Source organism: Mesoplodon densirostris, chromosome 5, assembly GCF_025265405.1.
Source record: "Mesoplodon densirostris isolate mMesDen1 chromosome 5, mMesDen1 primary haplotype, whole genome shotgun sequence".
Taxonomy (NCBI): domain Eukaryota; kingdom Metazoa; phylum Chordata; class Mammalia; order Artiodactyla; family Ziphiidae; genus Mesoplodon; species Mesoplodon densirostris.
Window position 1 is genome coordinate 95,676,463 of NC_082665.1, and position 12,417 is coordinate 95,688,879.

Sequence of the window (12,417 nt, forward strand, 5' to 3'; positions counted from 1 at the left end):
ATTAAGACATTATTCAATACAGTAAATTCATGACTTTTGGCAGAGATATACATTTGTTTAACCACTACCACAATCAAGACATGCATACTTGCATCATCCCCCAAAGTTCTCTTGTGCCATTTTGCAGTAAGCCTCCACTCCTACCCTTTAGCCTCCGTCAACCATTATCTGTTTTTTGTCCCTTTATCATTGTCTTTTACAGAATGCCACATCAGTGGAATCATACATGTATTTTGTTTCTGTTTTCTTTCACTTAACATGATGTTTATGAGAGTCATCCATTTTGTTACATGTAAACTGCTGAGTAGTTTCCCATGTTTTGGATGTACTTGTTTATGCATTCACTAATGATATACAGTTGGGTTCTTTCCAGTTTTTAGCAATTATGAATAGAATTTCCTCAATGATTCTCATATACAGGAAGGGGATTATTGGGTCATTTGGCAATTATGTTTAACTTTGTAAGAAACATCCACACCAGCAATGTATGAGAGGTCATGTTGCTCCACATTCTCACTAGAACTTGGTACTGACCATTTTTATTTTAAATTCTAGCCACTCTAATAGATGTGTAGTAGTACCTGAATGTGGTTTTAACCTGTATTTCCCTGATGAATAGTGATGCTGAGCATCTTATAATGTGCATATTTGCCATTAGTATCTCTTTGGTGGGGTATCTGTCAAATCTTTCTTTGCCCATTTAAAAAAAGTGGGTTGCTTGTTTTATTAAGTCATGAGAGTTCTTTAAATATTCTGAATATGAATGTTTAGTCATATAGGTATTTTGAAAGTAATTTTTTTCCAGTCTGTGTCTTGTCTTTTCACTTTCTTAACTGTTGACATTTATTAACAGTGACTTTTGGAGGGTAGAAGTTTTTAATTTTATGAAATATAATTTATAAAATTTTTCTTAATTTATATTATGATTCTTGCTTTTTGTGCTCCATTTGATTCTTTTTAATACTATTTCTCTGCTGAGAGTTTTCTGTGTTTTCACTAATTACAAGAATACTTTCCTTTATCTCGTTCAGCATAGTTATAATAACTGCTTTAAAGTCCTTGTATCCTAATCTTCAAATCTGGGCTACGTCAGAGTTAGCCTCTATTGGTTTATTTTTCTTAGAATGTGTCATGCCTTTTTTTTTTTTTTTGATATGGCACAGAACATAGATGTGATGGTTATATCTTGGAGATTCTGAATTCTGTTTTATTCTTCAAAAAAATGCTGATATTTTTGTATTGTCAGGCAATTACTTGTTTGAACTGAAACTGAAAACTCTGTCTCTTGAGCAGCAGCTCAAATCTCAATTCTGTTCTTTTTTCCTTGACAGGATTACTTGCAGTCCTCCTTGTATTTGCATGGTTAAGGATTCAGCTAGAGATCATTTCATTTTATATGCAGAATTTAGCATGCTTCTCTTAGGCTCTCTAGAGGACCCTCTGTACCCCCTTACTTTCCAGCAGCTGTGGTTGCCCCAAACTCTGTCCTCTGCTCCTAGACAGAAAGACTGACTTTTCTCTTAGTTTTGGCCTCTGCATAACAATAACTGCAGAGTTTTCTTATTCTAAAAGTCATAACATTTTTAAACACCCCATGTCAGTCCAAGTTTTTACTCCTCTGCAGAGTCTACCTGCTTTTGTTCACTGTTCAAATCCTTTGGGTAATTGTTTTTTGTACTTTTCCCCTATATCTATAGTTATTTGTGAAAGAGTTGGTTGTTTAGCAGTTTATTCAGCTATAGGAGAAGCAGAAATCCTGTTGTCATAATTTTTTTAAAAGTTTGAATCATGATCCAAATAAAATCTACATGTTGTATTTGGTTTTATGTCTTTTAGGTCTCATCTATTGATTATCCCTTTACTACTAATTTTCCCCTTTCAATTATTTGTTGAAGAAATCAGGGTTTCTTGTAGAGTTTCTACAAGGCTAGGTCGTACTGACTGTATCTCTGTGCTATAATTTATCATGTTTCTCTGTTCTCTGTATTTCCTAAAAAATCAGATCTAGAGATTAACTAGATTCAAATTCAAAAAGAACTTTTTGTTTTTTTGCTAGATAACTTCATAGTTGGGTGTGAATATCTATTAGGAGTTAATCTCATCTTCTTGTTTTGTAAATAAAGGGTTTGGCCCTTCAGATACTGTGGTCAATCATTTCCAAATTCTGTCAGTAGTCAGTGGTTTTCAAATTCTATGTTCTAGAAGAATTAAAATTCCTGCAGTCTCTATGAAGATAAATCATGACCTCTCTTCTTCTATGTCAATTCAGCTTGGCATTTACCTGTTTTATGTATTGGAGTTCACTGTGACATTTCATTTGAAGAAATATTCAAAAAGCTTGAAAACAGTGGATAAACTATTAACCAAATTTTCATTATATTATGTAATATTTAGAAATATTTATTTCCTTTCTTCCTTATTTTCATTCCTTCCTTTCTTCTTTCATTTATTCTTTTTTTCAAAAAAATTCTGAGTACCTATCATGTGGCAGGTACTGACTCAGTCACCGGAAATATACTAGGGAACAAACAGATAAAACCACCCTGCTGCCTTCATGGAGCTCACATTCTAGTATGGAGAGACAGACAATAAATAATAACATAACAAATAAATATATACTTGTAGCTGATAATGGCTATGAAATTAAAAAGGCAAGGCAAAGGGACCAGGAGAGCTTGAGGAGGAGCTGCAATTTTTGGAGGGGTAGCCACCTAGCTGATAAGGTGAATTTGAGCAAGAAATGAAGGAGAAGAGGGGGTAAGTCAGGCACATATGAAGGAAGAACATAAAAGCAGAGAAATCAGCCTGAGTTAGGAGTGTGCCTCGTGTCTTTGAGGAGCAGCAAAGAAGCCAGTGTGGCTAGAGGTAAGTAAAGGTATGAAAGGGAGAGGGTGAGGATGTCAATGAGGATTATGTAGGGCCATGAAGACTATTGTGGGAACTTTGGCTTTAGTATGAAAGAAATTGGAAGCCAATAAAGGTTTTGAGCAGAGTGACATGATCTGACTTATATTTTAACAGGAATATTCCAGTTGCTTCTTTGAGGATAGATGGTGAAGATTTATGGGTAAAATTGGGGCCATGAGTTAGGAGGCTATTGCAGTAATGCAGGTGAGAGATGATGGTAGTGTAGAAAAGGGTAATGGAGGGATAAGAACTAGTTTAATTACGGACATATTTTGAAGGTAAAGCCAATAAGATTTGGATTTGTAAAAGCAACACATCTGGGCATTCTTGGTCACAAGCAATAGAAACCAATTCTAACTATCTTGAAGGAAAAAAGGATTTAATTTATTCTGCAAATTCACAGAATCAGTATGAGGGTCAGCCTTGGGAATTGGGAGGAGCTAGAGAGCTCCAGAGGTGTAGTCAGTGGAAATACCATCAAAGATTACTGGACTCAAAGAAGCTGGTCTGCACACTGTTGATGCTATTAGAATGTATCAATATATGATCCTTAACCCTTCCCATATCTTTAGCACATGCTAAAAATTCAAAATCCTTTGAAAGAGCAGATGATGACTGAGCTTTAAGCATGGGAAGAGGATGTGGCTCCACTCAGATCTATGGTAATAGATGAACATTACCTTGCACTAAAACCATATTCAATGAGGGATTTCTCAAAAGGGAAATCAGACTATTATTAGGAAGGAATGGTTAAATGTCAACAGCCAGGAAAGCAACAACTGTCCACTAAAATGCTCACGATAGAAAATTTGAAAAGTACCAAAACAAAAAAGGAAAGGAGAAGGGGAAATAATGCAAATGCAATGGTCAAGATAGAGACACTAAGAACATTTTGTGTATTTCATTAATGTAAATTTTTTTCTAGGCATAGGATTTATATATAGTTGCATTATATACTTGAATATCACTTTCAACAGTATATCTCACCTTTAAAATACCTTCCCCAATGCATTTCTATTTACATGTAATTTTTCCTTCATTATTAAACCCACAGTTAATCTGCTTATGCTAAACCCTCATGCCAACTGAGGTCAAATATCCTCCATTTTTTGAGGACCTGGGCTCTATTTTTATTTCAATTGCATTAGCAATTCCATTTTTCCATTCATTTGAATAGCAGCAACAAAATATTGCTAAATACAATCAAAGTATTCAAATTGTTGTCATAGTAAATATCAGTACTACTCTACAAAGATGGAGTTACTGTCAAAACTAAACTGAAGACAAAATCACTTTGGGATAACTTTGATGTTTACAAGTCAGTTGACAGTGTGGAAGAGGCAATTTATAAGTATCAGTGTATAATGTATGAAAGTGTAGGTTGTAGGAAAACTGAATTTTTGATATGGATAATTGCCTATGTTCATAAACACTGGCAAGTTTTATCCAATCAGTTTAGTACTACTAGCATTAACACTCTTCCACTCATAACTGGAATAGGCGTGGTATAAAAAGCATTCAATTCTTGGGTAATTTACTCAACTGTCAATAAAAGATGTAAATTATTTTATCTTTTTGTAACTTTATTAATTTTAGAAATATACCACTTAATTTTTCCTGAAAAATTGTCATAAATAATGGGTTAGATAAAAGTAAAAATAATAGAAATCTTTTTTAGGGGAGTTCCCTGGTGGCCTAGTGGTTAGGACTATGGACTTTCACTGCTGTGGCCCGGATTCAGTCCCTGGTTGGGGAGCTGAGGTCCCAGAAGCTGCACAGAATAGCCAGAAAAAACAAAAACAGAAAAAAAAAAAGAAAACTTTTTAAATAACTTTAGAAAGGACATCACTGATATTATAATAAAAATAAGTTCATTTAATCATTAATTCATTTACTTGTTATTTCAACAAATATTTCATTGAGTGACTTCACTGTGGTCAGAATGGTAAACAAAAAGACATTTTCCCTTTCAAGTAGCTTAGATAGTGGAGAGAGACATTAATCCAATAATCACATCTTTGATAAGTACCACAAAAGAGATACTCATGGTGCTGGGGGCTGTATAATGGGGATTCTGATGGTATGGGTAGTTAGCAAAGATCTTCTGAGGAGTAGTAAGTGAGCAAATGTTAAAAGGATTAGGAGTTGTCTCTTAGGTTAAAAGAATGGGGATCAAAGGAATTGGTAGAGAGAAGAGCAGATGCAAAAATCCTTGAGAAGGAAGGCAGGTATAGAACTCAAGAGAAAGAAAGTGAACATGGTGTAAGATGAAGCTGGAAATGAGTAGAGGTCAGGCCATGGAGGCCTAGTAGTATTGAAGGGTTTTAAGGAGGTAGTGATATGATGAGTTTGGATTTGCATAATGTCACTCTAAATGCAAACTTGAGAATTAATAAGAAGAAGGCAATATGGATTCTGAAGATCAATTACAATGTTATTCATGCAACAACTTTTGAGAACATCTTACATGCCAGGAACTGTTGCTAGGTACTGGAGATAGATACATTGGTGAACAAGACCAACAAGGCTCTTATGGGACTGAAAGCATCTTTTTTTTAATTTAAATATTTTTTTATTTTTGGCCATGCCAGGTGGCATGCAGGATCTTAGTTCCCCAACCAGGGATGGAATCCACGCCCCCTGCATTGGACTGCCAGGGAAGTCCCTGAAAGCATCTTAATGTCCTCAAAAGTAAAATATATAAGCAGTATGAATAAAGATATTGGTACTTTTATAAGTTTAATGTAAAATATAAATATTAGTATCTTTAATTTAATAGACAAAATAGATTAATAGAAATAAAATTTTTGATCTTGGTTTTTCCATTAACCAGTTACCTGACCTTGGTAAAGGAATATAAGCTCTATGTTGCGGGCCTTGGTAAAATTCATTTGTAAAATAAAGAATGAGACTAGTGAACTGAGATTTTTTTTTCCACATCTAAAATTTTGCTAATCAAATTACATAATCTGAAAAATGGCCTCACCATATTTGGAAACCTCTTGCTCCATCAAGGAACGGTAATTCTATTTGTCCAAGTGAAACTTTAAGTGGTAAATTTGTATAGTATTGCAAATCTATGTCAAGTGATTTACAGCCTAATGATTCATATGAATAAAGCAATGTCATATCCTAATTACTGACTGTTGAGGTATGTAAAATAGCTTCTTCTGGCTCACAGTGATTATAATTTCTAAAGCTTGTTTCACAGGCAGAGATGACAGGTTAGAAGATGCTATATTATAACCAACTTGGAAATACAACATTTTAATTGGAAAATGTTAATAATTCCAAGAAAGTACAGAATTCCATGGCTACTCATTAAAGATTTTGAAACAAAAATCTTAAGTGATAAATTCTTAGAGGGACTGAATCTTTGTAACTGTACCTAGTGTGGCTTTATACATAGCTATGTATTTCACAAATGCTTTGAGGTGGTAAGGATAGTGACAGAGGAGAAAAACAATTACATGAGTTCTGTGTGCCATTACAATGTTAATATTTAGTTACAGTAAAACATTTAATTCTATGATGAAATAGTTAAATTTACTATAAAGTAGATGGTATTATTGGTCGATGACATTTCATACTTAAAAATAAAACCTAGGACTTCCCTCCTTGGTGGTGCAGTGGTTAAGAATCCACCTGCCCATGCAGGGGACATGGGTTCAAGCCCTGGTCCAGGAGGGTCCCACATGCCACGAAGCAACTAAGCCTGTGCACCACAACTACTGAGCCTCTGCTCTAGAGCCAGCGAGCCACAACTACTGAGCCCATATGCCACAACTACTGAAGCCCACGCACGTAGAGCCTGTGCTCTGCAACAAGAGAAGCCACCACAATGAGAAGCCCATGCACCGCAAAGAAAAGTAGCCCTCACTCGCCACAACCAGAGGAAACCTGTGTGCAGCAATGAAGACCCAATGCAGACAAAAATAAGTAAATAAATTTATTTAAAAAAAGAGAAAGAAATGTTCCTTTAAAAAATAAAAGTAAAAAGTAAAACCTAGAAATTATATTTCATCACAACTTTAGGTAATAAAAGCAAAATCCACCACAACAAATATTGCCCATTTATTGCAAAAATTTAATAGTCTTTTCAGATATACTAATTCTTATTAGCAGATTAGAACAAACTACAAAAGTGTAAGAAATCTTCTTCATTCTGATATGAAGAGTGATGGCATGGGCAGTGTGCATACTTGTGAATGCAGGTGGGTATAGGGTGGAAAAAGATATTCCATAACCCCAAACTAACTTTTTAACTCCCCATTCTCTGCTGCCCTGAAGGAGTACATATGGAAAACGAAGATGGAGATGGAAAGGGAGGGCGTAAGGAAAGAAAGGAACTATAAATAAAGAGGAGGGAATAAACTGGAAGAGGAACAAGTGTTAAGATGAGAGTCAGGAAAGATGGTCCAGCGTGTCACTCAATTCAGAGATGGAGGTGGGGAAGTTGATCCTCCAAAGGAAGAATCTCAGTAGTTCTATCTTCCACATTTCATTTCCCCACCTCAGAAATTATCGTATTGTTTGATGAAAATATGTCACGTACTTTAATATACTAAGTACTTTAGTTCAATTCCTTTAGTATTTTTTGTTGAAAACTGTTCATTCAGCATCTTAGGAGTTGAGAATGACACGTAAGAATTTTTTAAATGGTTTATTCTTTCAAGGAACTTCTCATTTTGATTTATCTATCTATCTATTTATCCTGTACTGTAAACAGTTTTGTCCCCTTGACATATGAATTCAATAACTACATTTCCAGTGAAGGCAACTGAAGGAAGAGGCTTGCATTTAGCATAAAGAATCTTGGCTGGACTTGCCTTGGAAGGGGACAGAAGCCTGGCCAAGGGCAGCAGCAAGAAGGCCGTATCTTGTAGACAAGAGGAGACATCTTGAGCATTGCAGGCTTTCCCTTAAAAGAGAAGAGAGATTAGGTTTGGTATAGAAGGACTGTCCTCTCTCTGGTAGGAAAAAGAATGCAGTGGAGGTCTTCACTGCACCAAGCTTGGTCTGGTGGGCGGTGGGATTTGTGGCTGGGGATGGGTGGGGCAAAGGGAACAGAAACACTGCTGCCATTAGCTCCTGTGGTCAGGGGTGAGAAGGCGGTGTAGAGGACCATCAGTCCCATCAGGCAAGTATAGGGCCTCAGCTGAGGTAACAGTAGAGGTAATAGTAGCAGCAGCCACAGCAGCAAAGTAGTAGTAATATTAACAGCTAACATCTACTGAATGTTTATTAGATGCTAGAGTACGTTTTAATTATATATATTAACTTTTAATCCTCACAACAGTACTCTGAGGTAAGTACTATCATGCCCTTTTATAAAGACTCAAACTGAGGCATAGAGAGGTTAAATTATTTGCTTGAGGTTACTTGCCTTGGAAATGGAAAAGGATGTCACATGGTTAGGAAATGTTAGAAGAGTGTATTGCCCGTTTATTTGTTAGTCAAACGGCCATATAACCCTTAAAAGGAATCAAGTATAGCTTTTGTTAGGCTAGCATACAATTTGTGTGGTGATACCGTGTAGGCAATCAATAGATTTGGGTGCAAAGCCTAACAGGGAGCAATGCACAGAAGAAACAGGTTGCTTTCTTCACTAGCTTAATATATTCTCAGTGAGGAGACCTTTTGGAATGCTGGGCACACCCTAGTTTAAGTATGCAAGCACATTCCAAAGTGAAATTTCAATTACTGTTTTTCTTTGCTTTCTCCCTAACGGTTATCATGGCATTAAATGAAGGGCAGACTGTAAATATTCTTCAATTATCAACAGGGAAACCAATAATTACCAGACTGGTTCACTCATTTTGTGGAATGCATTACAAACTTTTCAGGCATTCTAAGGTGGCCTGACAAAGTTAGGAAAAATTCCAAATCCTGACGACCTGTTTGAGACGTTCAGGAGTACAAGTTCTCCTCCTCTTGTTGAAATTTAAGGTTTCAGCAGCGGATTCTCCTTTCTCCCTTTGTTTAAACCAGCGATTAGGTGGGAACTATGCAAAACTCACCTTCTGGAGGCGTCTTTTTAAGAGGTTGTGTGACAGGATATTATATTTAGAAAACGAAGAAAATAAAAGATTTTCATGATAGCAATCGTAATTATAGGAAAACCGATAAATTCTTGGCTAGACTTCAGAGGAAAGCAGCAAAAGACCTCGGGGAAGGGGGGGAGGGGCGGGTGCAGCAGCTAACAATTTACTTTGGCTCCAGGAGAGTCTAGAATCTCTTGACATATTTTTTCATTTGTTCGAATGCAAGCTTATATTTTTTTTAAAAAGGCTTAGAAACACTAAGAATTTATTCTAGTCACCCGTGCGATTCCCTAGACCAGAGCACAGTGCTTTACATACGTCAGGATTTAAATAAGAGGCTGCTGATTTGAAGTCCATCTGGAGAGACTCCGAGTTCCCGTGTCCTGGGCCCCGCCGCGCCAACACAAACACCAAATCCCAAACCCCTTAACCCAACTTTAAATTCCTAAAGCTCAGGCAGAAAAATCTTACAGCTCACAGGAAGCACTGGGGAAAAATTCATCTGTCAAGGCACTGATTACGTTTAAAGGATTTGGTGGCGGGGGAAAAAAAAAAAGCCAAAGGGACGGAGAATCCTCTCAAACCTTCCTTAGGAAATGGGATGTTTACTGAGTAAACAAACGGTAATCACAGACACACCTGCTACTCCCACAGAAGCCCAGGAGCCATTACTACCACCTCCTGGTCACATCCGGGCACTTCTCTACAAATTCGGGACGTTCTGACGTCGGAGCCGTTGGGTTTATTTGAAACACACGCACAACCAATCGGTTGGCACCTGCGGGGAGGTGGGCGGAGAGCAGCGGCCAATCACCGCCCCTCTGCGGGTAACTTTTTGAATTGGCTGCGGCCGCCGGCGGCGAGGAATGGCGGTAAAAGTGAGAAGGGTCGGTTCTTGAAAAGGTGGAACTTCCAGGGCGTCTTTTGAGAGTGGTGAGGCTCTGTGGGTGCGGGTGGCGGAGGTGGGAGTGGGCCGGCGTCCCTGGAGCAGTGGGCCGCTCTGCTTGTGTCCCACGGCCCCGCCCCGGTGACCGCGAATTCCGGAGCTCTCAGCCTTGGCTTCCCGGCTCTGGGAACCACACCGCCGCGTTCCCAGCAGCGGGGCCGGGATGCGGAGTGGGAGCCCGAGGTCCGCCTGGCTGCTGTGCGTCGTCACCGCTCACCTGGTTGAGTATTTCTTCCGACAGAGTTTCTGGGCAAAGTGGGGAGTTGTCGGGAAGGGGGTCTTGGCAAACCGCAGTGGGCTCTGCGGCTCTGGGGGCCGGCAGCTGCGCCCTTTGGGGGCTTATCTCAGATTACTTAGTGGTTTCACCCTTGGATTCTTCTTGGCGTCTTCTCTTTAGTTTTTAGTATTTAAGGTAAAACGCCAGCTCGTTCCGGCGCCCCACCACGCGTACAGTGCAGCCTCTGGAATCAGACCGGATTTGAACCCTTGTTTTGCCACTAACACTCTGATCTGGGGGGAATTAATCTCTCCGCTCTAGGTTTCTTTACCTGTAAGAGGAATATGATAATAGTACCTGCCTCTTAGGATTGTTGCAAAGATTAAGTGAATACAAGTAAAAGGTTTAGAACAATGTCTAAACGTTTAGAATAATGCCGCATATTAAGCGTTAAATAAATATTGTTAGTCACAGTGTTATGTAATGTTAACAATGTTATTGTAACACCACCAACATATCCAGGAAGGCATTCAGCTCCTCCACCCTGAAAGATGATTGCCTACAAAAATAAGTAAGAGGAAACATGTTTAAATGACAAATTTTATCTTTGTGATGAAAAAAAGGCATGAGTTGTATTTAGTTAGAAGCTCCTTGAGTATGTTCTCAGATGAGAAGTAATCTGTATGGGTTTATGAACACTGATCCTTTTGTGTTTGTTATAAAAGCTTACAGAATACATAAATGTGAAAAAGTGATTAGTGTATTTCAGTTTGTAATCAGACTGTTGATATGTGATGGGTTTAGCATGCAGCTTTTTTCTGAATTTTAAAACTGTTTTGGCAGTAAATTGATCACATACAGTGTCATCAGTCAATTTTAATTTTTAATCACCTACCTTTTTTTTTTTTTGGCTGCGTGAGATCTTAGTTGTGGCATGCAGGATATTCGTTGCCCTGTGCAGGATCTTCGCTGGGGCCACATGGGATCTTTAGTTGCGGCATGCGAACTTTTAGCTGCAACATGGGATCTAGGTCCCTGACCAGGGATCGAACCTGGGCCCTCTGCATTGGGAGCGCAGAGTCTTAGCCCCTGGACCACCAGGGAAGTCCCAATCACCTACCTGTTTTGATGGTCTTTAAGCAGAGAGGCATAGGTGAAAAATGTAAACTCATGGTGTTTTTGATTTATTAAAGTCTTCCTCCTCCTACATTCCTTAAGGCAGGTTAATTATCTCTTGGTTTTTCTTTTTAACATTCTTTTAAGGGGACTTTAAATGAAAGCCTGTTTAGATAGAGCCTTTCTTTTTCACTGGAAACATTTAAGTGTGAGACTTAACAAAAAAATAAGGGCTGGATAGAATTTATCATTGATTCTAAGTAAAGGCTCTTATTAACAACTATTGGAGCACTCCCTTGGAGAGCCTTAGAATAATGATTGCCGTGGATGTTTGGTAAGACAATGAGAAATGTCCACATTGTGAGTATATATGAGAATGAATAATCGTCACTCATTTAGAGACATCATCTATTCAGTTTTTATCACAATTGGATTTGAGCTATACTATTATTTCTTTTCCTGATGTAGAAGCTGAGGCTTAACCTACTAAGTGCAGAGCTGAGACAGGAAGCTGAGTTGCTTGTCTTTGAAGTGTGCACCTAATAATTGGGCTTAGGTCTGTTGTTATTAGTATGTACATATTCACACTATTTGACATCACCATGCCGAAATGATGCTAATGATACCTGAAACTATTACTTTGCTAAAAATCTGATGGAAGTTATTTGTATATTTTATTATTCTGAAAAAGTAGGCAAGAGATCAAGCATAGACCTCCAGATAAGATTGGGCTTCCTCTATATATTTGCCCAATATTCTGGAAATTTACTTCAAGATAATAAACTTACGTAAAAACCCCAATTTAAATTGATGAAGATCTATTCAACATTTTCTTTATTCCCTGCTTGCTTAACTTTTCAACTCTTTAAGTCCTGGAAATTTAAAAACAGATTTTCTTTCATAGTCCAGAGTCTTATTGACACGTGTTAATTGTCTCTTGAAACTTTTGGACATTTGTAAAGTAATATAAAAGTACAGGTAAGGGAGCAGTCCAGTTACACATGAGAGGTTTGGAGAAATCTACAGAGGATAAGTCAAGAGTGGTGGGTCAGGGGTTGAAAGACATGATAGGAGGAGAATTGAGCACTATTAAATACAAGTAGGTGTGGAGTAAATTGTGATCTATATTTGAAAAATGCTGGGAAATGCTTTGTGGCTGCAGCATACAGTCGATGTGGACTGGGGGA

The 12,417-nt window shown here is 38.0% G+C and overlaps 1 protein-coding gene across 1 annotated transcript in view; it reads left to right on the forward strand.

Annotated features, from left to right (window-relative positions):
* Positions 1 to 9,765: 9,765 nt before the first annotated feature.
* ECT2 (epithelial cell transforming 2) overlaps positions 9,766 to 12,417 on the forward strand; it is a 62,114-nt gene continuing 59,462 nt past the window's right edge. The window contains 1 exon segment of the mRNA XM_060099142.1: positions 9,766 to 9,884. The gene's annotated coding sequence lies outside the window, so the exon portion shown is untranslated.